This window comes from Ochotona princeps, chromosome 21 (assembly GCF_030435755.1).
Source record: "Ochotona princeps isolate mOchPri1 chromosome 21, mOchPri1.hap1, whole genome shotgun sequence".
Classification (NCBI taxonomy): domain Eukaryota; kingdom Metazoa; phylum Chordata; class Mammalia; order Lagomorpha; family Ochotonidae; genus Ochotona; species Ochotona princeps.
In genome coordinates, this window is record NC_080852.1 from 9764684 (window position 1) to 9788361 (window position 23678).

At 36.7% G+C, this 23678-nt stretch overlaps 1 long non-coding RNA gene across 4 annotated transcripts in view; it reads right to left on the reverse strand.

The window, feature by feature from the left end:
• LOC131482891 (uncharacterized) overlaps positions 1 to 23678 on the reverse strand; it is a 402306-nt gene that overhangs the window by 26106 nt on the left and 352522 nt on the right. For all 4 annotated transcript variants that reach the window (XR_009247386.1, XR_009247384.1, XR_009247385.1 and 1 more), the window contains one exon: positions 17778 to 17869. This is a non-coding gene — a long non-coding RNA (uncharacterized LOC131482891). The remainder of the gene's footprint in view (positions 1 to 17777; positions 17870 to 23678) is intronic.

Consider the following 23678-nt stretch of genomic DNA (forward strand, 5'->3'; position numbering starts at 1 on the left):
CTTCACCCCAAACCCTTCCCCCATGGTGAATTCCTTCACCTTGATGCATAACCACAGCTCAGGTTCCGTTGAGATTCCCTAATTACAGGCTCACTCTATACAGAGTCCAGCATCCCACTTGTCCAGTCAAGTTCAACGGTCTCTTGGGGAGGCCCTCTCAGGTTTGAAGGTAGAGCCAGCAGAGCGTTACCTCGATCAATTAGAAGCTCCAACATATCATCAGCAACAGTCCAGGTACGATGAGGCTGGTGCAGAGTCCACTGATTGACATAGTCTATCTTAGAGTTTCCCCTTGTCCAGTTTTCCGCTGGATGCATATAGCTGAGGTGGTTGATTGATCTACTCCATCTTCCATCTTTTCTTGGGTAATGTTTTGATTCCTCCATTTTGTTCAGGGGAATCCCCAAAGAAACTCTGAGGCATTCCCAGTCCAGGCTCCTACATGCACTACTAGTAAGCACAGTGCCTGCCACAGTCCATCACTCCGATCAGCTGGTGGTTGTAACCCCTGGGTTGGATCTATTCTGAGCCCCAACCTCCATTGGAACCAATGAGTATTGCAGCTCTCCCCGGCTCTGCCCATCACACACTCGTCCCTCACCTAACCTAGTGGGAGGTGTGCTGGTTGGGTGCTGCATTCCCTACTGGCACAGGCCATTTCGCCTTGGCATTTTGTGTTTTGTACTATATATTTTTTTTTTATCGCAACCAAACCTGGCCAGGCCCCCACACAGTTCCAGTGCTCGGGCTTGCCAGTGGATAACGTGGACTGACTCAGCCTGGTCATTCACTTATTCTTGTAATAATTTAAAAAACAGAAAAAGCACCAGCAATTTTACTATAAAACTACACCAGAGACATTTCAAATAGCCTTTAGGAAGATTTGCTTTTATAATTGTTATGATCACAAACCCATGGAAATAGGTAATTACATTCAACTGTGTTTACCATTAATGACAATTTATGAAAATTGTGGTACTCAGTGTAGGCTGATTTCTGAAACTATACACTAAGAGACAAGTAATTCCAATCTTTTTTAAAGCACAAGGAAATCACTGTATCCCAAACCATTTGTTGGGTTTCTAAAACAAATGATTCTTCTCCTGGAAAACATGCAGTAAACTGAACATCTATATACAACACTTTCCTGTTGGGGCTGAATGAGTTCCATCAAGCTCAGTGGAAATCCAGACCAACTCACGAGACCTGGTAAGCAATTAACAACTCCATTACCCATTTATTACAAGCATGTCATCCATACTGCCTCGGACATCAGCCAGAAGCCATCCAACCTGAGAATCACTAGTTATCAATAGTCTCTCCTACTTCACTTTCAGAGGTTTTGGAAAAATGATAGTCACTTTCTTCAAGGAAGGATGTGACAATTAACCAAGATAGCAGAAGCAAGCACTATTTGTACAATTTCACAGAACGTATAATCATGATTGGGCTTCAAAATGTTGGGATATCTATTTTCATTCCTTAGTAAATTCTGAAGTTGGCTTTCTCAAACCCTTCTTTAAATCAGTACTATACTGGCATATGCAGAAAAATCTTGATCAAATAGAAAGATGATCATTTGCGGGCAATCACTGCATGGATGATAAAATGCAAAGACCTGAAGTGACAGTTGATACTCTCACACACTATCTTACTACCTGCACAGACATGCACACACAGCACCACCAACACCACCTCCTCCCCAGAGTCTAAGCCCTGGGCTTTAACACCAATCCCCCAATCTTAGATCTGAATAGAGGAAGCATATCTGAAAAAGCAGGGGCACACATTGTGCCAGGCTTCCTGGGATGGGCTCCTAATCAGAAAGCTGCTTACAGGTTTGCTGGCACTTGCAAGGCAATGAAGCAAGCATGACCAGCTTGAGAGAGAAGGCTAGAAAGGAGTAGCCTTCAGTCGACGAGAGTCCTAGGGAAAGACTTCGTGAGGGATATTTTAATACATTGATGGAGTAACACTCAATATTTTATTCTGCCTACTTCTTAAGTTAATAAGTAACACCAATTTTAAATGCATCCTAAATCAATTTTACCTGAATGACAATGGTTCTAGGCAGTAGACTGACCAAGCCTGACGACAACTGATTTTGGCAATGGAGTGAAATATCAGGGGAATACATGAGTTTCACTACAGCAAAATGCTATTTACTGACATTAGTTTTTTGAAGACGGGTCTGGATTCAAAAGTAAAGTGATCTCAGCTACCCATGTCTGCCACGAGTGTTGGGGAGGGAATAGTGAAGAAGCTATGCCAGGTACTTGATCTGTTCCCTCTCTGGCTATAGCACCACCTCAAAATGCAGAGCTCTTGAGCAATGACTCACTCCAACAGGAATCTCCAGGCCAGTGAAAAAAATTCACTTACTCATGTTAGCTTCAACAAACAATGAAAATGCACATGGGCAATATCAAACATTATAACTAAGACATTTAATCTTCAGCATGAAATATACTTACGAAAAGTTATGAATTTCATTGTATTTAAAAGGTCTTTTCTAATGATATAGATTCCATTAAACAATTTAAAATGGAGGTGCGGTGGAGGTGGGGCTGGAGGTGTACGGAGTACCATACAAAGAACTACCAAATCTATTTAAATCAGGCATAAAATCATGTGGCTGCTTAAAGCTAAAAACATTAAAAACAAAACTGACTGCAGTCTGCAAATATATGCCAAAAATCACTTTGTATTGTATTTAGATTGATTTGGATGATAACAGAAGGAGGAATGCAGTACAAAAGACTGTAACTTTTACTACCTATCCATGAGTAATATATTGCTAAGCTATAACATATTTACTGTAGAAAGAAGTCCAGATTTGTCCCAATTAACCTTGTAACTAGATGTACTCCAGTGCTTATTAATGACAGTAATGAGATGCAGACAAGACAATGCATTAAACATCATTGGCATATAAATTAAATTCACATACTGTTTAAAAGGAATAGATACCTTTATGTACTGGACATGAAGGGAAATTATTAAGAAGCTATTTCATAAGAAAAAGCTAATTAGATAGAAAATTCAATACTTTCTCTAGTGCTCATCTCCATCAATGTTGGAAACAAGTTTGACCAGGAACTAAGAAAATTGTTCCCATTGAAATTACTGTGCAGAGTATGAAATTAATTTTATGATTGTCCCAATGGAAGCTACAGTATCTACAAATACTTATATGCCCATTATCATTTCCCTCTATATTGGCCTACATTTTAATTTGCTTAGGCTTCTATCTAAAGCTTATGAATAATTTAAAATAGATCTTCCTGTCTGAAGAAAAACAGCGATAGAAGAACGATAGACATTTTGCTGTACACAGAATCCAGACTTGGTCAAAAAATGTGCAATGTATACTGGAATATTGTTATAAAGGTCATTTGTATGACTACATAATTAAATGGCAACTCAGCATCCAACACTGAATAACATGACTCTTGCTCTGTACATTTGGTAATTAGCTACATGAATTCCAGGCCAGAGAGGGGTATTTGAAGATTACTCTTCAGAAGATTGTATCCCATATTTTGGAAAAAGCATCTAAATTATTTTATTTATTTAGTCAGATGTAGGCTAGAGAAAATATAAAGTTCATTAGGACACTGACCTCTTCTGATGGCTATTAGAAAATATTACCATATTGAAAGTCTGAAAACAAAGCTGAGTCTTCCCAGTCACCACATGCTAACAGCTATTGCTTTCCACACAAGATCTAACTAAAAGCTAGAACCAATCTTATAACAATAGCAGCAACAAAAAAGGAGGGAGAGCTCCTCCCTCTCACCTATGTACTAAACATCGAACAATCGAGCTGGCACAGACATTAAGTACAATGGTGTCACAGCCACCATCAAAAATCAATCAAAGACATTTTTCTTTTGTGATTTAAAATATTTTTTCTTTAGTCACAGCAACTCAAAAAACCAAAGAGGAAAAAGCAAGCTTCTAAACAAAACGAAATTAGTAACAGCAGACCCATTGCCAAGGGCAACATGCGTTTGACAGAAGATGCGATGATGACAGATGAGTCCTCATTCCCAGTCTAAATTTTGTCTACAAAATGAATTCATAATATCTTAAATATTACCAGCCACGCTTCACTCACCTTTGTTCTACAGAATAGAAGGGGGCTGTGTTGGCAGAAGTCAACAGGGGTGTAATTTCCTACATTTCTGCCTCGTGTGTTTCTCCCCCCATTTTACAGTTGACAGTAATTGTTATAGTTTATCTCATCCTCTCTAATTCTCTTCATCTCTTCTCTGCATTCATGGGTCTTTTTGCCTTTCCTTTTCTCTCCTGCCAGAAAGTTGCAGTTGTCTAGTTTCTGTCACCAGGATCATGCATTTTTAAGTGATTTGAGAATCGTCTTAAACTAAATCATATTGAATTTTAAGATTTCACTCAAGAAAAAAATTATTTTCCTAGATTTCAATTTCAATGATTTTAACACTAAAAGTTGTCAGTGTTCAACCAGTGCAAAGTCTTTATTTTATAAATAAGAAAACTGAGATCCACAAAGGCTACATGATTTTTAGCGAGGTCATGTAAATATGCATGCCGGTATGGTCTCTAAGATAGTTTAGTGAACTGTTTGCAGCTTTACTTTACACTCTGAGTCTCTCAAGACGTTGGGAGAAAATCATCCCTTTAAAAGCAGAGAAGTGCAGGTTCACAGAAGATAATTAATTCACCCAAGGTCACAAAGTAAGTGACAGCCTTGCTGACTGTGAGCTTCCTAAGGGACGTCGTTACATGATACCATAATAGGCCAGTTATTTATAAAGATATAAATTCCTGTTTTCATGTTCTACATTAGTATTATTTTTCCTTTTCAGTACTTTTCCCAACCCCCAAATTAATAACTTGTCATTTTCACAAAATTTGTTATCTCCTAACATTTATAAGTTCTATCAATCTTATAAGAAACAGGCCAAAAGTTTTTCCTCAATATTTATATCATGGGATAAGAGGAAATGACCCATGATAATGGGTTTTGCAAGTTGTGAAGCAGAGCAAGATTTACACTTGTCAAAATTTGTGCCTCATGCAAGACTTTACAAATTGTCTAATGATCAGAAATAAGAAAAAATTTAGAGACCTCTCAATAGAGCAAAATGATTGAGACAAATGTAGGATAGATATCAGAAACTGTTCTAGCATTCGATTTATTAGGTTCTTTTCTACAAAAGACTGGATTCCACCTTCTCTTTCCCTGAAAGGTTTCAGAGCAGTTTTTATAAAGAATTAGCAAGAAAACAATATCGAGCTTTCATGTACACTATGTTTAGACAGACCATAATGGCAACAAAAGGTACAATTAACACAAGCGACCGCAACTAATAATGGCAAGCTATTTATTACTGAATCACCTTCCTCTAATTTTAGAAACTGAAGAACCTTCATTCCCTATTGTCCACATTTTAATTAATGCCTATTATTGTCTCTAATAGTGCCCTCTTTTGACATGCTATTTATACACACAGTTTCTGAAAATATACAGAATATGCATGGCAAGCAGAATCTCCACAAAATGTTTTGTGAGAAGTATTTGGATTTCTTTTGTCTCAGGAATGTCTTAAGGACAAATTTTTGGTTCTGCCCTCTTGGGGAAGTTCCAGCTTTCAGATTCTTTTTACGCTTTTAAAATATATTTGATGTTGTATTTTCATTACTCTGCATACATTTTCTGCTCCCACGATTAATTTAGTCTCCACAGAACAGGCTTACAATAAAGCACTTGAGTTAGGAGCTGATTTCCTTTTCTCGTCCTTTTCAGGGTGCCCTGGCACAAGTCCACTTGTATGTATAAACATACGTAGAAGCGCTTGTCCAGACCAAAATGCAGTCTTAATGACTAGTAAAGCAATGAAGATCCCTGTTGCATACACAGAAAACACTAGAGCAGGTTAGTACTAAAAAAAATCCATTTTGATACCTCAAATTATAGAAATTAAAGTTTTTACAGGGTATGTTAGAGAACACCAGGTATTTAACTTCTCTGTTTGATGATTCCTTTACTTACAGTTATTTTAAATAAGGAAAATGGGTTTTAAAAGACTTATTTTTGGAAAATTTTCTTAAGAATTGCAAATTCTATGTTTTAAAAATTTGACTGCCAAGTCTAAAATGCTTCCATTTCAAAGTCGTCTTGCTAGGATTCAGTTTCGACTTGACATGTCAACTTGTGGATGGTCAAGCTAAGAATGTGTTTCTTCGCAATCACTAAAGTAAATGGGATACAACAGTGCTGATAATATATTAGTAGCAGCTTAATTCAACATAGTAGTTTGAGTTCCTGACTTCATTCAGAATATCATCAATTGCTTTGATTCAGATGCAAAAAGGTGGGTAACTGGGCTTCTAAGACTCCAACCTGCCAACTACATTCCATCTAATCTCTGCGATGTAACAGCATTTGTGTATTCTGCCACCAGAGAACAAAAAGGAAACAATGCATTAAAATACGATGAATGTGTTGTTAATCTATGCTACAAAGTTTTAATTAGAACTCAAGAAGCAAAACTACTTGCACTCTGTTTGGCAAACACTTGTACACCAGTACTGAATGAACAGAACAACCTTTAAACTGACAACTTTGTAGTCATTTTAAATGTTCTTTTCACTCAATAATGTTGCATACATACACTTTTCCAAAAAGTTTAAAGAAATTATAAGCAGACATTTTAGTTATTTGTTTTAAAACTTTTTAAGTGATCAAATGTTTGCTTAAATGCATTTAAAAACAAAACTACATATATAAGAATGCTGTCACTCTGACGTTTTAAACCAGCAAGGACACACAATATAAAGCACCTTTGACTCTTCAACTGTATCACATTTAAGGAATTCTGTCCAATCAGTTTGGTAAGAGAAATCCATAATGGCTAATATGTTTTTACATATTCAACTCATGAAGCTTAACAGCGTCTTTTAATTCCACCAGCATTGGATTAGTCCTTTAAAAGCTTCCCCTCATTAACGTGAAAGGAAATTGAAAGGACAGTGAATAGAATGGGTTGTGAGATCACTAAAAATTGTTCAAAAACTGCTCATTTCTGAAGGAAATGTCCTTCTTGCTTGCAAACATTTAAAGTAGTTTTTCTACATATTTTACATGTACTTGCCTTTTCCATCATTATAAAGCATGAGAAAAATCACTTACTCATTATACACATACTTTCTTGCAGTTAACAGTACAAAAACCAAAATAGTAAATGTCTATAAATAATGTTTTTACTTTTGTTATCATGAACAGACATATTAAACATTATTATCTAATGTTACCACAGGTGCAAGAAAGCTCTGTACTAAAATATTAAACACAACTCTTCTATAACATGAGATTTCAATTCACAAGAACTTGTTTACTTATTAAAATTCCTTACATCTACAAAAACTCAAATCCAAACTATTTAAAGCTTTTTGACAAAGGGAATGCAAAAACTTTACTTGAAATGAACCCTACATCTATCTTATTTTCATATATATGTTACAATTTATTTATTTTTACTGAAATGTCAGATTTACAGAGAGAAGGAGACACAAAGATCTCCCATCCGCTGGTTCACTCCTCAAGTGGCCACAATGGTTGGCGCTGAAGCCTGTCCAAAGCCAGGAGCCGGGATATATATTTGAATAAACTGCTCTCTTGTGGACCTCAGTACATTTACAGCCAAGGATTTGTTATAAGACAAAAAGTTTAAGGCAAAATATAAAAGGTACAAATATCTTCGCAATTTTGGATAAAAAGAGGCAATATTACTGATAGATCATTCCTAGGCTTTCTCCTTCAACATCAAGTTCATTACTACTTTTCATCTGTATTTACGACAGTAGAGAAAGGGTTAAATTATAATTTCTTAAATTCATTTTGTTGCTTTTTTGAGCTACAGTCTTACCAAATTTAAGTGATAGTAAAAAAAAAAAATTATAAAATTGTGGAGCTTAAATTTTACTGCCACTTCACAATCCTCATTACCATAATGAAGGTTTTAGAAAGTCCTGCAGTAAAGAAATCTGTTTAGCCTCAATTAACCTAGTATTTCTCTATTTGTTCCTAGAACCCTCTTTTCAAGTAGACTTAAACTTACTATAAGTCATATTCTAAATGTACCTTGGGAAACAGGCCCGATAATTGCTTTCTATAAGCCTAGTGATCTGGGCAGGCAGGTAGTGTCAGAGAAACAAAGCTGTAATTTGACAGTTAACAGCTGAACACCGTGGCAGTTTGATAGCCTCAGCCAACCTTCATGGTAGTAGTCTGGCTGGCCACAAGATATCTCTGGCCAGAAGTACAGAAGCCCAGGCTGGCTGACACAGCAGCTTTTGCTGGACCACATGACAGTCCTTTCTGTTCGTCACCAAACCTTTCTTTTGTGCACCCTCAACTTGCACCCCTCTGCTTATATGGGAACTCTGCAAACACTGCAGACTGTATCTAATATACCTCCATGATGACCTTTGAGGTCACTACAATGTATGTCTCTAATACAGCTCTCACGGACAGCACTCCCATTATTTATGCCTGATGCCATCACACTTCTGATATTTCCAAAAATGGGCCCAGAAATGAGTGGTATCAAGCGCCATCCAAAATCCCTTGAATGGCCAATTAAACGTTATGCCAGGCACTACCCAGGATGGCTCCAGATAACATTGGACTACCCAAGCCTGTGGAAGGTTTCTGTTCCTTTGGTTGGGTTTTTGTTGTTCATTTTCTCTTTCTCAATCATGCTCTCTCACTTTTCCTCTCTTTTGATTAAATGATACTTACCTGCACAAATTCATGCCTCCGATTTGAATTATTTTGCTTTGGAAGGAAGAGCCTGAAATAAGTGCATTCAGAGTCTGGATGCCCACGTCACTGGGATTAACTGTCAAAATCTCATTTACATCTGATTCTCTTTTTAATATTAGTTTGGCCAGGCAGAATGATTAAGGAAGTATAGACGGGTGACAGTAAACACATCAGGACTGACATATCTGCAGCAAAGGAATAAACGTGACACCTGGTTGACCAAAACACTGCATTTAACTTAGTGGAAGGTGGAATGCAGAACAGACTCACAAGCAGGCTCTGGTGAAGGTCATCCACTGACGCTAACAGCATGAGGCAAATGGAGAGGCACCAAGGCATTTGAAATGCAGATGGATAACAAGGTTTTAGAGTTCAAAAGCTTGATGCTTAATGATCAAAAGTCAAGGCTTTGAAGGACATAATGATAGGATACCAGGCTTAAATACACCTCTCTTACACTCTGAAGCTTTTGTATTCTATTTAACAAAGCTGATAAGGATAATAAAAGCAGGAGTACTTTTTCAAACTCTGGGATTATTATTAATATATTAATTGCATTTTAATATGATTCTTATCCTAATCTTAATTTTTGTTGCAATTTTCTATTTTAAAGATTCACTTATTTATTTGAAAGTCAACATTACAGAGAGAGGGAGAGACAGGAAGAGAGAGGAACAGCTCTTTCATCCACTGGTTCACGCCCAAATGGCCACAACAGCCAGGGCTGAAGCCAGAGCTTCATCCAGGTCTCTCATCAGGGTCCAGGGGCTCAAGGACTTAGGCCACCTTCCACTGATTCCCAAGGGGCATTAGCAAAAACCTGTATTGGAAGTGGATTACCCAGGACTTGAACTTATGTCCATATGGGATGTCAGCACTGCAGATGGCAGATTTACCTGCATGCCCCAGTGCTGGCGCCATATCCCAATACTTCTTGCTTATACAGACTAACTTCTCGTTTTACAGGAAAAGAAACAAATACCAGAGAAGTTAAATGATGTGGATAAGGTAACATGATTACTTTAGGACAGTGTTACACCCAGAATACACATCTACATATCTGATGGTCAGCAAATATCAAAAGGTTTTTCTTGAACTATTTTTTTCCATTGGTCATTTGAGCCCTTTCTGTCTTGACTGATCTGGTGTGTGTGTATGTTAAGAAATAGTTGTAATTCATGAAATTAATCTCTTAACAAATTATATCACCCAAATTATTATGCCCTTACTCACAGCATAAATTTATTCCAACAAAATATATTTGTGGGAAAATGTCACAAAAGAAAATAGTGTCAACAGTTATATTGATTCATCCGAGTAAAGGCTAGCAGCAGATCCTCAACTACATGACTATATACACTTAATGTTTCAACGTTACACAAAGTCTAGCATCTTACTCATTTTTTTCCACTTGTCCCATCTGTTCTTTGCTCTTTTATTTTCCTTTCACTTCCTTCTTTTGGATTGAGTTTCTTCTCAGAATTCCAATTACTCTCCTTTATCAGCCTATCTGCTTTTTCTTAGCTGTACCTATTTGGTTTAGATTTTAATATTTTTTCCAGGGTTGCAACTTGTGTGTTTAACCTAATACTGTCAACACTGAAATTTCAAATTGTATATAGTTCAAAACCTTCTTCCATTATCTTTGATGCTATTCATAAATCTCTATTCTACATTCTCATTCTTTTACTACTTTTCACTTTAAGAAAATTTTGAAAGAAACTAGTCTTCTATATTTGCTAGACATATTTACCAGTTCATGAGCCTGGTTTTGTTGGCAACAGGTCTGTGACTTTGTCTAATAATTACAGAACTTCCATTTTCCAACAACACTTTTACTGAGGGCGTGCCTAAAACTCCTACCAGGGAGCCAATACAGGCAAGTTCTCCCACAGCGTCTGGATTGACATTCCACAGTTCATAGTCCAAATGGCTGGGTCCTTGTCTCCAATGTGGAGGATCTAGATGAAACGCCAGTTTCCTGGTAACATCTGGCCCAGTTCTGGCTGTGGGTAACCAGAGGACAGAACGTCTGTCTCTTTTTGTCTTTGAAATAAACACATAAACAAATGTTTTCATTGGATATATAATTTTAGGTTAAATAATCACTTTTTTATGCACTCAATAACATTTATTCTCTGTCTTTGAGATACTCTTTCTAATGAGAAGTTACTAATCCCCATTTTTGCTTTTCTGTACTTATGGTAATTGATTGATATAAAAATAATTTATTTGTGTATAATGTGATGCTTTGGAATATGTTTGCATTGTAGATGGTTACTTTTAGTTATTTAATGTATGATTACCTCAAATACTCATCATCTTTTTTTTGAGATAACATTTAATATCTACTCTCCTTTTTTTCCAAGACACAGTACACTCTCATTATAGTCAACAGATTTTCTTAACTTAATGTCTCTCACTATGTCCCCTGCCTCCCCGCAGCTTTAACATTTCTCTCCATCACTGATTTTCAATACATTATGACATAGTATAGTCTTCCTTATGTTTATCCTGCTCTAAATTCACTGAGCTTCTTCATTGTGAGAGTTCATAATCCTCAGAAAATGTGGATAGATCTTGGTCATTCCTACAAAAACTTTTCCAGGTGCCTATTTGGCCTTGAACTATGTGAATATTTGATAGTCTGATGACATAACTAACACAAATCATTCCTTATCTAGACATTGTCTGAGCTTAAGTTGGAATAATTTCTATAATACTACAGTCTTCAAATGTATTGATTTTTTTTCTATAGTGCCTATTCTGCTATTAAGCCCATCTAGGGAATTTGTTATTTTATTTATTGTGTTTCATCCAGAGAATTTCCATTTCTGGTTGTCTTTTTTTACACAGTAAAAATTATGTTTGTGTTTTCCCTAAAAGAAAAGATGTTTCACCTGCTGGCTCATTAACCATATGACTACAACAGCCTGAACTGAGCACACTGAAATCAGGAGTCAAACAGCATCCAGATCTTCCACGTACATGGCAGGACCCCAAACAACTGGGCTTCCTCAAGTGCACTAGCAGAGAGCAGGGTTATAAGTGAAACAGTAGAAATTAGATCACTCTGATACGGGATACTGGCATCATCATAAGCAGCAGCTAACCCAAAATGCCACAATGCCAGTCCTTGGATTTTCACTTTTTGAAAATTTTGTGGATTCTGATCTTTCTCCTGGTTATCAATTAAGCTTTATGTTTTGTGGCTTATTTCAAATCTTTACTAGAAAGATCTGGAGTGACCTTTAACTTACAGCTTGTTTAACTTTTCTTCTACTATATGGTGACCCTTATTTGAAAGCTACCAACTGTTCCATGTTTACAGAAATCATGCCACTTTAGTTAGTTGAAACTTGGATGTCTCAAGGGCTGGAGCTCTTGGAATTGTTCCACTTACAACTACTTGTTATTTTTTCACTGTTTTTTTTTCTTTGTTGGTGTCATGTACTCTATCCCTACAAATGAGCAATCTTTGTGCCAAAGATCCAGGGTTACCTGTTGCAGACTTTTGGAGCTCATTCTCTGAACAATGGTCTTCTCTGACTTACTCTGATCTTCACACTCAAAATGCTTCAGGGTTACCAAACTCTGCGTATTGATTCTTCAGTTCCTAGGGATTGGTGTGTTGTCCCTCATTTCTCCTCCTACTATAGTCTGGATAGTACTTCAGACAGAAACCCAAGGTAAATCATCAAGTTGGCTTATTTGTTTCCATTCTCTAAGGGTTCACAGTCTCGTTGCATTTTATCTGCTGCATTTCTCATGCCTTTTTTTTTTTTTTTCAGATTCTAGCTGTTTACAACAGCAGTGCAAGTCTGGTCTCACCATTCCATTGAGTTCATAAGCACAAGATACACTTATTTAGTATAAAAACTAAATTCATTAAAACTATATAGAATCCTTACTAAAATCTCATTCTTTATGCTTGAATCCCAAGAAGATTAATTACATTAAGTCAGTGGACCTCCTTTCCATCTGGCCATCAGCGTCTACTGGGTAACTCTGAGTCTTGACAAGATCAAATCTGCCATATGGAACGATATCTACACAGATCCAGGTCAATACAATGTCCATTAATGTCTCTAATGGGTCATATTACATTCATGGCACCTCTCCATCTCAAAGTAATGCGTATTGAATTATGTCATAACTGCATGACCTTTAAATATCAACCAACACTTCAAAATAACAAACAAAAAATTATATCAGAAAAATACTAAACAATCTCCGTGATGATCAGGCTCAATTAGCTTAATAATACCACGTAAAGTTTTCATCAGTCATTTATTTAAAACAGAACCAAAAACATGTTCAGAACTCTATTGTTTGATAGTAATCAGTATTAAGGAATTTGACAATAAAACTCTGAGATAACTCCCACACACAGACCTTGTATTTTGAAACTAAAAATAAGTTACAAGCCAAGGCCTTAACAATTAATACAGATCCTAAAAGTAAAATTCTATAGAAATAATAATATATATTTTATGTCAAGGAACTTTCTACTAAAATATATAAGCATACACATATATACAAACATACTTACAGAGAGTATATTTGTGAGAATATTCCAAAAAATTGTAGAAAGCAGAATTAAGATAAACTTACTTTGGTACAAAAATTTTGTTCACAGAAAATGTGTATTATACATGTTAGCATGTAATTCTAACTTTTGCTCCAAATTAAAGGTAACTTTTCATTCCACTTTTTATCTATTGGTTGTAAGATCAAAATGAGGACATTAGATATCCTATTATTCAAAATGTCTATACAGTAGGAACAAACAAACAACTGTAGAACTCTATAGTGGATTAGTCAGATCTGTATAGACCAGAAAGTCTCTGTCACAAGTGCTCCCTCTGCCACTGTAGTGTGAAATGTGTAACAGAACATAAATTGATTAATGTGATTGCTTCAATCAAACTTTACATAAAGGATGGTGAAATGGATTTGGTCTCTGAGTCACAATTAACTATTCTGTAATCTGCAACACAAGACACCCCAAAAGCCCTAAAGCTACTTGAAGACACATGTATCACCTAGGGTCAACTTAAACCTATCAAGACACTCAGCCTTGTGTACCCGTGTGCCGAGCAACTGCCAACGACTGAATGTTAATGGTATCACCAGCTGGAAAAAAAAAGCCAGATGTGATTCTTTCTGCTCCCATTCTAATATATATTTTTTCTGGTTGTTTATGCACTTCTTTTTGGCTCTATTTCCTGGCATTCGGTGTTTGATTTATCCAGCCTCTCCAAAATAAATGATGGGCTCACCTCTCTTTACTTTTTCGGCTTTAGGATTTGATGACAGGATAACTCAATTTTGTCTCTAGGTCCCAAGTCTTGCCTTGGCCCACACAAGGCAATTTGGGGTATGGCAGACAAGTTTTTTTTTTTTTTTTTAAGATTTATTTACTTTTATTAGAAAGTCAGATATACAGAGAGGAGGAGAGACAGAGAGGAAAATCTTCCGTCTACTGATTCACTCCCCAAATGGCCACAATGGAGGGGACTGTGCTGATCTGAAGCTGAGAGCCAAAGGCTTCCTCTAGGTCTCCTCAAGTGGGTGCAGGGTCCCAAGGCTTTGGGCCATCCTCGACTATTTTTCCAGGCCACAAGCAGGGAGCTGGAGGGAAGTGGAGCTGCTGGGATTAGAACCGGCACCCATATGGAATCCCACTGTGTGCAAGGCAAGGACTTTAGCTGCTAGGGTACTGCGCCAGGCCCGACAAGTCTTAAAACTATCATTTTGAATTTCAAGGCTCATTATGCGCCATAATAATGCTATCCATACCATGTCTTTTTTCTACATCCCTCCAGACTAACGAATGGTAGTAGCCACTCAGAAATGATTTATTAACTGGACATCTGTAACTATAAATTTGAAGTCTTGGCTACTATCAGGTTTATTAAGGAAATATTTCCATTATAAACATGATTTACAGTTTTGGAATACATCGCCCAAAGAGACTATATATTATACCACACTGGTTTTGTTAAAATAATTTTTTTAAAAAGTTTACAGAAAAATATGCCAGTTGTTTGCTTATATCCACATAAGATTGTTATAAAATTTTAATTAAGAGAACTTGTATATATGTAATGGCCCTATCAGCACATGGTATATTATAGAAATTGTAATATTAATTCCCCTATTTTATATATCCTATATAGAAAAAATTCTGACACATTCAATTTATGGAAGAAGTATGCATTTTCAGGTGGTATTGAGAAAGAATAATGTGTTGTATTATTCCTTAAGTCTAGTTCTACTGCACTAGGGGGAAAAAAAAAAACCAAAATTACAAAGCAAAGAATACTGCCGGTACCACTTCCATAGAATGTCTTTTATGAAAATATATACCTTAACTTGCAGAAAAGATCCAAAACAATGAATAATACTGAAAGACAAAAAACCAAAAGAAAGTAGGATATTAACAGAGTATATAGAGTCATACTCTTACAAAACCTGGGAAAAGAGAGCTGCCTAGTTATTTTTTTAATTTAAATGTGTACTAAAGACATATTAAGAAAATGTGATTAGGAAGAAGAGGACAAAAAAATTTTTTGTTACAGGTTTACAAAAATAGACTGGTATAAAGAAGCACCCTGTAAATGTCTGCACAGACATTTTTCAAAATGTAAATATTTAATAATATCTTTCATATGGCATAATTTCATTAGGTTCTGCTGTAGGGAAAAAGAGATTTTTGCCAATAAATTTGCTTTGAGCTTTCTCAAAAAGTAAAACCTAAACTAGAAAGGTATACTTCTTTTACTGAGAAATAGATCGTTAAGCTAAATATACACCACATTTCAATAATGTTTTTGAATTGCAAATAGGAAAACACTGCAGAAAAATGAGAATAACAGAAAGTTCAAAGTTTGAAATCCGTATTATCTTTTTTTAAAAAAACTGATTTGTGGGCCCGGCAGCGTGGCCTAGCGGCTAAAGTCCTCGCCTTGAAAGCCCCGGGATCCCATATGGGCATCGGTTCTAATCCCGGCAGCTCCACTTCCCATCCAGCTCCCTGCTTGTGGTCTGGGAAAGCAGTCAAGGACGGCCCAAAGCTTTGGGACCCTGCACCTGTGTGGGAGACCCGGAAGAGGTTCCTGGTTCCCGGCTTCGGATTGGCGCATACCGGCCCGTTGCGGCTCACTTGGGCAGTGAAACATCGGATGGAAGATCTTCCTCTCTGTCTCTCCTCCTCTCTTTATAACCGGCTTTCCAATAACAATAAAATCTTAAAAAACAAAAAAAAACTGATTTATATTTATATTTCATTTTCATTTCGAGAAAATAAACAATATTGATCATTAATTTTTTATTTCACATTAATAAGGATTATGTTTTCTCCAAAGAATATTAATGAGACTTCTCTAACCTAAAGTATTAGTAATTGTCTTACGAAAGGGTTAGGGAAAGGGCTACACTCACAGCAAGCTTATCCAGAGAAACCTTTGTTGACTGGTACTCTAATCTGTACTGGGAGATAAACCTTTGCCCATAGCAAGAAAACAAATAGTTATTACAAAAAGTACAGGTGAAAAAAACAACCAGCAAAAAAACTTCATCTTTAAAAATGAAAGAAACAAAGCAAAAAAAAGGGAAAGTATGTTAGAGATAGTATGATAGAAAAAGGAAACAGAATAGTTTAAAATGTTGGTAGACAAAATTGTCATATGAATCCCCAACTAGACATGACTGTGAATTCTCTTTTGAAATTCTGACTGATAACCATCTCTCCTCCAATGAGTAGTTTCTTAGTTTCATTTTTTCCAAATCACAGTGATTCACAAATCAAATTTGTAATTCTTACCATATATGTGTCATGTTTACTAGTATTTAATGGATTTTAATCAATCTGTTTTCTGGGATATACACATGTATTTTCAAAGAAAACCAGTCACCATAAAATTAAAACTTTGATGTTATATTTTGAATGTATTGAAATAAAAACAAGTATTACTAAAGAAAAAATCGTTCATCATATTATCACATAAAACTATCGTGCACTGTGCATGCTTTATAGAATCCTGCTGAGAATATAATATTTGTTATATTATATTATATTCATTATATTATATATTATATTCATTATATTATATTCAATATAATATAATATTCATTAGAAGATGTGATGCACAAATGTTTTGATAAAATCATTTTATCGAAATGGTATCAGCAAATATCTTTTCTGGGGTTTTCTTTTCATTCTAAGAAGAAGCAATTGGTGTATATTCTGGGGGAAATAAACTGTAGAGAATAATCAGTTGTCTTCATCAATCTATCATCATTAGGGGCATGATATCAAGCACTGGGTACTCAGCCTGCACCTAACAATCTAATTCATCTGCTACTTTTGCAACCCACACCCTGCTTCCATTCCATTTTTTCCAAAGCAGAAATCTGAGTTCAGAGAATTTAAGATCCTTTTCTTAGGTGTTTTGTTTTTGTTTGAATGTGCCCCTAAAAGTTAATGTATAAGGAGAGTTAATTCCCAAGTGGACATGTGACAGCATCTGGAAACGTGACCTTTGAGAGGCAATTAGGATTAGATGAGACCAGAGGGCAAGCTTTCCCTGGGTCTTAGAAGAGCAAGAGCGACTGGAGCTGGTGCCCTTGCTGTCTTAGCATGCAGCACTCTCCACCATGTGACGGACAGCCTGGAGACTCAGCGATCTCCAGCATGTGCTGGGACCACGCGCTTGGGCCTCCTGAGCTCCAAAACCATGAGCCTCTCCCACCCCCAAAACAACAAACCTTGTATTTTTATGAATTATCCAGTTATAGACATCTTGCTATTGCAATGGAATTTGCCTACTTACTGTGGGCAGAGTAGATCCTATTATAAAGTCTCCCCCTTAATCTAAAAGACGACTGTAGAAAATGAGTGGATGGGCTTGTCAATCAACATAAAGAGAAAGAAAAGGAAGTAATAGGGGGAGTTTCTTACTTCCAGTAAAATGTTTCAATCTCCATTTCCATTGTAAATTTCTTCAAGACTAAAAACACAAGGTTCATATATTTTTTCAGATGCTTCTAGCTCTAAAACAAAATGAATATAAAACTCACATTTTCAAATGGTTGCTAAAAATGAATTCAAGGTATATTTCTCATTACCCCAAATCCATTTTTTTCCTCTATTAACTTGTATTATGCAGGTTGTAGTTCCACAAAGCAACATAAACCACATTTTGTCACATGCTCACAATTTTGGAATTAGGGAATTTTGGCACCAAAACTCAAGAGCCTGACAGATAGCTGTAGTAATTCCAACAAATCTATATTTATGTGCGTCTGAGCAGAACATTGAGCATTTACATTTTCTACCACACACTCCCTATCTGGTTGATGAAGTGAAAAGTCAAATCTGAAAAAATGAGTATAAAATTTACAGGACGTCTCCAGGATTCCAAAAATTAAGAACTTTAGGTCATACAGAAATTATTTTACAACAAAATGTTACAAAACAAATAAAAGCTTCCAAAATATCCTCTATCTACTTCAACTGGTCAAAAACACAATTTGCCATTATGTATACCATTGGGAAGGAAATTAGTAATTAGGATGTCTTTTTTGTTTATCTGAACTGTTGAAAAGAATATACCGCTTTAGAAATATCCATTTGGATTTACTGAAGCAAACAGGATTTCCAAATCGTAGATATACACGGTAAGGTATTATCTACAAGAATATTTTCAGTTCATCTTGGATAGAAAGTCTTTCATTTGTTTAGTCCAAAAATATACACAAAACCATATTCATTCTAAGATGAAATTAATAAAAATGAGTTCAGGATAAAACCAATGGCAGTAAATATTTCTTTCCTTTCAAGTGGCAAACATTTTGAAACAACCCAGAGGCATGAGTAATTTAATATCTTCATTTTAGTACCTATTCTATATCTCATGTGATGTTTTCTTAAGTTGTTTTGTTAAAATTTCAGTGTACCATGGACTTGTTTTCCAAAAACCAGCTTCTCAACCATGGTTATTATGAACATTGTTGACACTGCTTTGGAAATTCTAGGTAATTTAATAAGGAAAAATATGTAACTCCTAAAAAGAGGATAAAAATCATACTTTTCAAGATGTTGGAAAAGCTGTGTATTTCAGAATTAGTATATTCAGCATTATTTATAACAGAAAGGATAAATAAAACACATTAATATTATATTTTGTCTACTATATAACCACATAGTAGCCATATATTCTGGTGTGGAAACCATGAAAAAAATTATTTTCCCTGATGTTCAGAATGTAAATTAATACTATGTTTCTCAAAGGGATCTATACATGCACACATACACTTATATACACATTTCTAATCAAAAATTAAAATTTTGAACAACTAAGAAATGGTTAGTAAGCCATCGCCTGTCCCTTAAGTAAACATTTACCAAATTTTAAGAATCATCTTTTCCTAAAGAATACTGCAGAACATATGAAGATTCTTCAATTATAACAGTAAGTTAAAAATGGGTACAAATTGTATGGTAACATTTACATTTTTATTTAAAAGTAGATACCGTATATAAAGAAGAAACAGAAAATACCTCAAACTTGCAATGATTATTCTCTTTTATCACACTCTCTTCTAAAGAGTTTATATGACAATTTGAAACACTTTTTACTTACGTTTTTATGGAATGGACTATATTTCCAATGGCTGTGGGACAGACTGGGCTAGGTCACAGCACCCACTGGTACACATGAGAGCCAGGTCTGGGGTGGTCCAAGCTTGGCTAGGCTGTAGAACTCATCAGTGACAGCCAGAATCAGTGCAAGCCAATTAGGCTAGCCCACAGTGTCCAACAGTGAGTCCAGGACAGGGGGTCCTGGCCATGTCTGTCTGGGCAACAGCTTGTGACCACACAGGTGAGATCCAGCAGAGGCTGGCACATGGCAAAGTCCACAGCTGGGGCAGGCCTGGTGAGGATAATGAGGGTCACTCCAAATAGGCCACAGCAGTTGCTGATATTCCTGAGGACTGAGCCTGTGGCAAGCAAGCTGGGCAGGGCCACAGTACCCATTGGTTCGTGTCAAATATGGGTTTGGGGTAGCACTGATTATGCATCTGCATCCACTGGTACATGTGTTGGCTGGTGCAGGTGACACACCGCACCTGACCCTGCACTGGCTAGCAAACACAAGAGCCAAGTCTGAGGTTACCTCAGGCAGGTTTTCTTGAGAGTCTCCAACTTAGACCACTGGACTCAGAACTTGGCCAAAGGGAAAATCACAGCGTGTGTAGTACAACCTTGGAGCACATATATCAGGATTAGACCTCCTCAATTGCTCATGTCTGTGCAGTGATAGCATACCCAGGTACACAGCGGGGGGACACGACAGCTGGTCCAGCAAGGGACATGAGCACAATATGCTGGACAATTCTCTCGACCAAGCTAGCAGCAAGTTGTCTGGGCCTGTGGATGCACTAAAGTGAACTCTGTCAACCAACAGACCTTGGTAAGATTTTCCCAACCCTGGAGCAATGAAACCAACAACTTCTCAGAACTAGCAAAATCACTCAAATGACATCCTCAGACCACTCTTCCCCATTGAGGCCCCTTCCTCTCCTACACTGCAGGCACTAGAAGAAAAAAAACAAAAACAGAAACAAACATTTGTCTGACCCACCTTCCTCCATATCCACCCTCTCCACACTAGTCAGAGGCCTACATGGACATGCGTTCCTCTTGACAATGCAACAATATAAAAATTGTTTAATTAAAAAATTAAGAACGCTAACAATATAACAATTATGTTGTTTAGGAGCAGAGTTTAGCAGGTGATCTTTAGGTCATTAGAGGCATGCCTCTGGTATATTTCATGAGAGGGCTGATTATCAAAGTCTGTGTTGGACCCAGCTGCTTTCTCCACTGCCTCACCACGTTATCCTTTCTGTGCACATATTGTGTCACTGCTTTGGGCCACCCTCATCAGAGTCCAAAAACAATTAGGCCACTCAAAGTGTTGAGGTAAATGAGCCTTTTTATAAAGTTATTTGCTGCAGGTAGCAAAAAGGCATCACACACTTTCACAAAGCAGAGAGACTTAAGGACAGCAGTGAGAGATTCCTTGCATTTTTATTTCTTGTAAGAAGGGGAAGTCAATTTACAGATTCTGGAGGATCTTAGGATTCCATTTTAAAATTGTTTCAATCTTGATTTTTGTAAACAATCACTCCCAAGTTAATATTTCTAAGCCAGATGTCATTCTTTTATAGTTCTAGAGTAGCATATTTAACTGTCCATCTGTATTTTTATTTTTGATGTTTGTGGATATTCTCTTACTATTTCCAAAGTTAAGCTATTTTTGCCAAAGTTCACTCACAGCTGTATCTCCAAATCAATGTCAGAACAATGCCCGCCCAATACATAGTAGATGTTCATTAAATGTTTGCAGGAAGGATATTTATCATGAATTACTGCAGAAGGGTCTGTTCTGTAACAAAGAACAACTGAATTTGACTGAGGTTATTAAGTAATTTGATTTCTTGAATCTGTTATAATTACAATTAAGAGCCATTAAAAGATATTTTAAAATCATGGCAAAAATCAGACTGATTAAACACTTTCTAATATTCAATGCCATTTCATATTTAAAACATCACTGTGTCTTCTGATAAACTCCAAACCAGTCATGGAAGAGTTTTCCGTCATTTTCAGTTTTTCTGTCACTGATAAAGAATATAGTACTAACAACCATTTATTGAATACACAGTATATGACAGACATGATTTCCAGTGCTTTGCAAGCATAATCAGGCTTAACCCTGTGGAGCTACAGAATTTTAAGTAATAAACCAGTGTTTTACAAACTGAGAGTTTTAATTATCAGTGAAGTTTAAACAGAAAACACGATTAAACATCTGTAAAAATCCATTATTTCATGGGGAGTGGTGATGGTAAAGCAGCCAACATTCAGAACCAGGCCATGCCTCCAGACAACACAGAAAGCAACCATCTAGTGAAGATGTCAGTCCTTCCTGGGTGGTTCTGGCCAGAAACAAGACCCTCAAGTTTGTCCTGCCTCATGGTACTTAATACGACACCATAGACTTCTTTAATCTTAGCTAGGAGGATGATAAAATCACAGTTGTCTCTTCAACTCCAGGTTTCTCAAACCCATTTAGAACCTTTAGGGGAAGCCACATCAATACAAAAAACAAAAACGAAACAAGACAAAAATACCATCAGTTTTATAAAAACATAGCAGAAGTAGTTATCTGAAAGGCAAGACACTTTTGAAAGCAAAAATCTAGGCACATTAAGAAGGGCGTTTTGTGGGCATTCCTAAACTTCGGCTTTAATATTATTATCACAACTTCAGAGGTCAAAAGAAACCTCATGCTGTGGGCTAGTGACATAATTCTATTTTTACTCTGCAGAATGATAACAGCCCTTTGCAAGCATGTTGAAAACAAAGGTAAGTGAGAGTTAACCTCAGTAACAAAATTTAAGGTAGCACAAAAATCCAAAAGAAACCAGCATCCCAAAGCTTAACGCATGATTTCAAAAATCAAAATTGACACAAAACCCAAAGTTGAAGAACACATAAAAATTTCAAGTAAAGTTCAGTGTTGTTTGCTGTTTGTTTTACAACCTATATTCCTCTGCAATGTGAGTCCCCAGCTCCAATCATCCTAGGCTTCCTGGGACCCAACAATCTCGGCGTCCCCTGATGGGCACCCCGATGAGGTTTATAAGAACTTAAGTTGTGAAACAACTGGGCAATACACAGGCTCTATACATAGGCACAGTTGTGCATGTGTGGGTGTAGGCAGGGGGTATTTTTTTTTTGACAGTTTTTAAAAAGTGCTGAAATACATAACATGAGATCTACCATTTTTCTCCCATTTTCTGAATACAGTTCAGTGGCATCAAGCACATACACGTTGCTATACAACCATAACTACCACCTCCAGAACTTCTGCATATTCCCAAACAGAAACTTATACCACAGTGTTATTCCCTTCCTTGTAACTCCTACAACCAAACTGCTGTTTGGCTTTGGGTCTCTTCATTCACTTGGTTCAAAAGCGTACCTAAGGGAAACCACTTCTTCTGCCGGAAGTATTGCAATGCAAGGCCATGCAGAGGGAAATTGGTAACTTGCTCTTACTAGGCAAAAGCAAAGACTCTACTGAATAGTGTAACAATCACTGCTACTTTAGACACATCTAAACTGATACAATACACTTCAAATTTAGTCCGACATTCCTCTTGAATGATAGGAAAGAGCTATCTGTTATATAGGTAGCAAATCGTGTAGTCAGAAATGAGTCTTAGTGCTTATTAACTGACTGCTGCTCTTAACTCACTATCCACATAGAAAACGCATGGGGAATCCCATTGATTCAACCTCCACAGAGCTCTCAGGGATTTCTGTATGTTATGTTACTGCTGTCAGAATCCAAATCGCCACCACCACCCTTCGTCTGTACTATACTCACTCGGCAAGACTTCTTGTCTCAGTATTTGTACACAATCTTAATCCTCCAGGCTTTGCGCTTGGTTTTTTGTCTACTCTTAGACTGACTCAGAATTTCAGGTTGTCTTCTCTTGAACACCAAGTTTTCTTTCACAGTTCATTCTGACAGCGTTTAGTACAAACCTTCTGTAATTAATTTATCCTATTTATTGGCTGAGTATTTGTTACATCGTCAAGAAAGCTAGTGCAACCACTGCAGACACCACTGTATCTCAATTTTTATGGTTGCCTATACAAGCAAGTTGTTGAATAAACTAAAAAAGAAGTAATAGGGAGCCCTCATTGTGCAGGTAAAATCCCTGATTGTGTTACTGGTATCTTGCATTGCAGTGTGAGTTCTGGTTTCTCTGTGTCTTATCC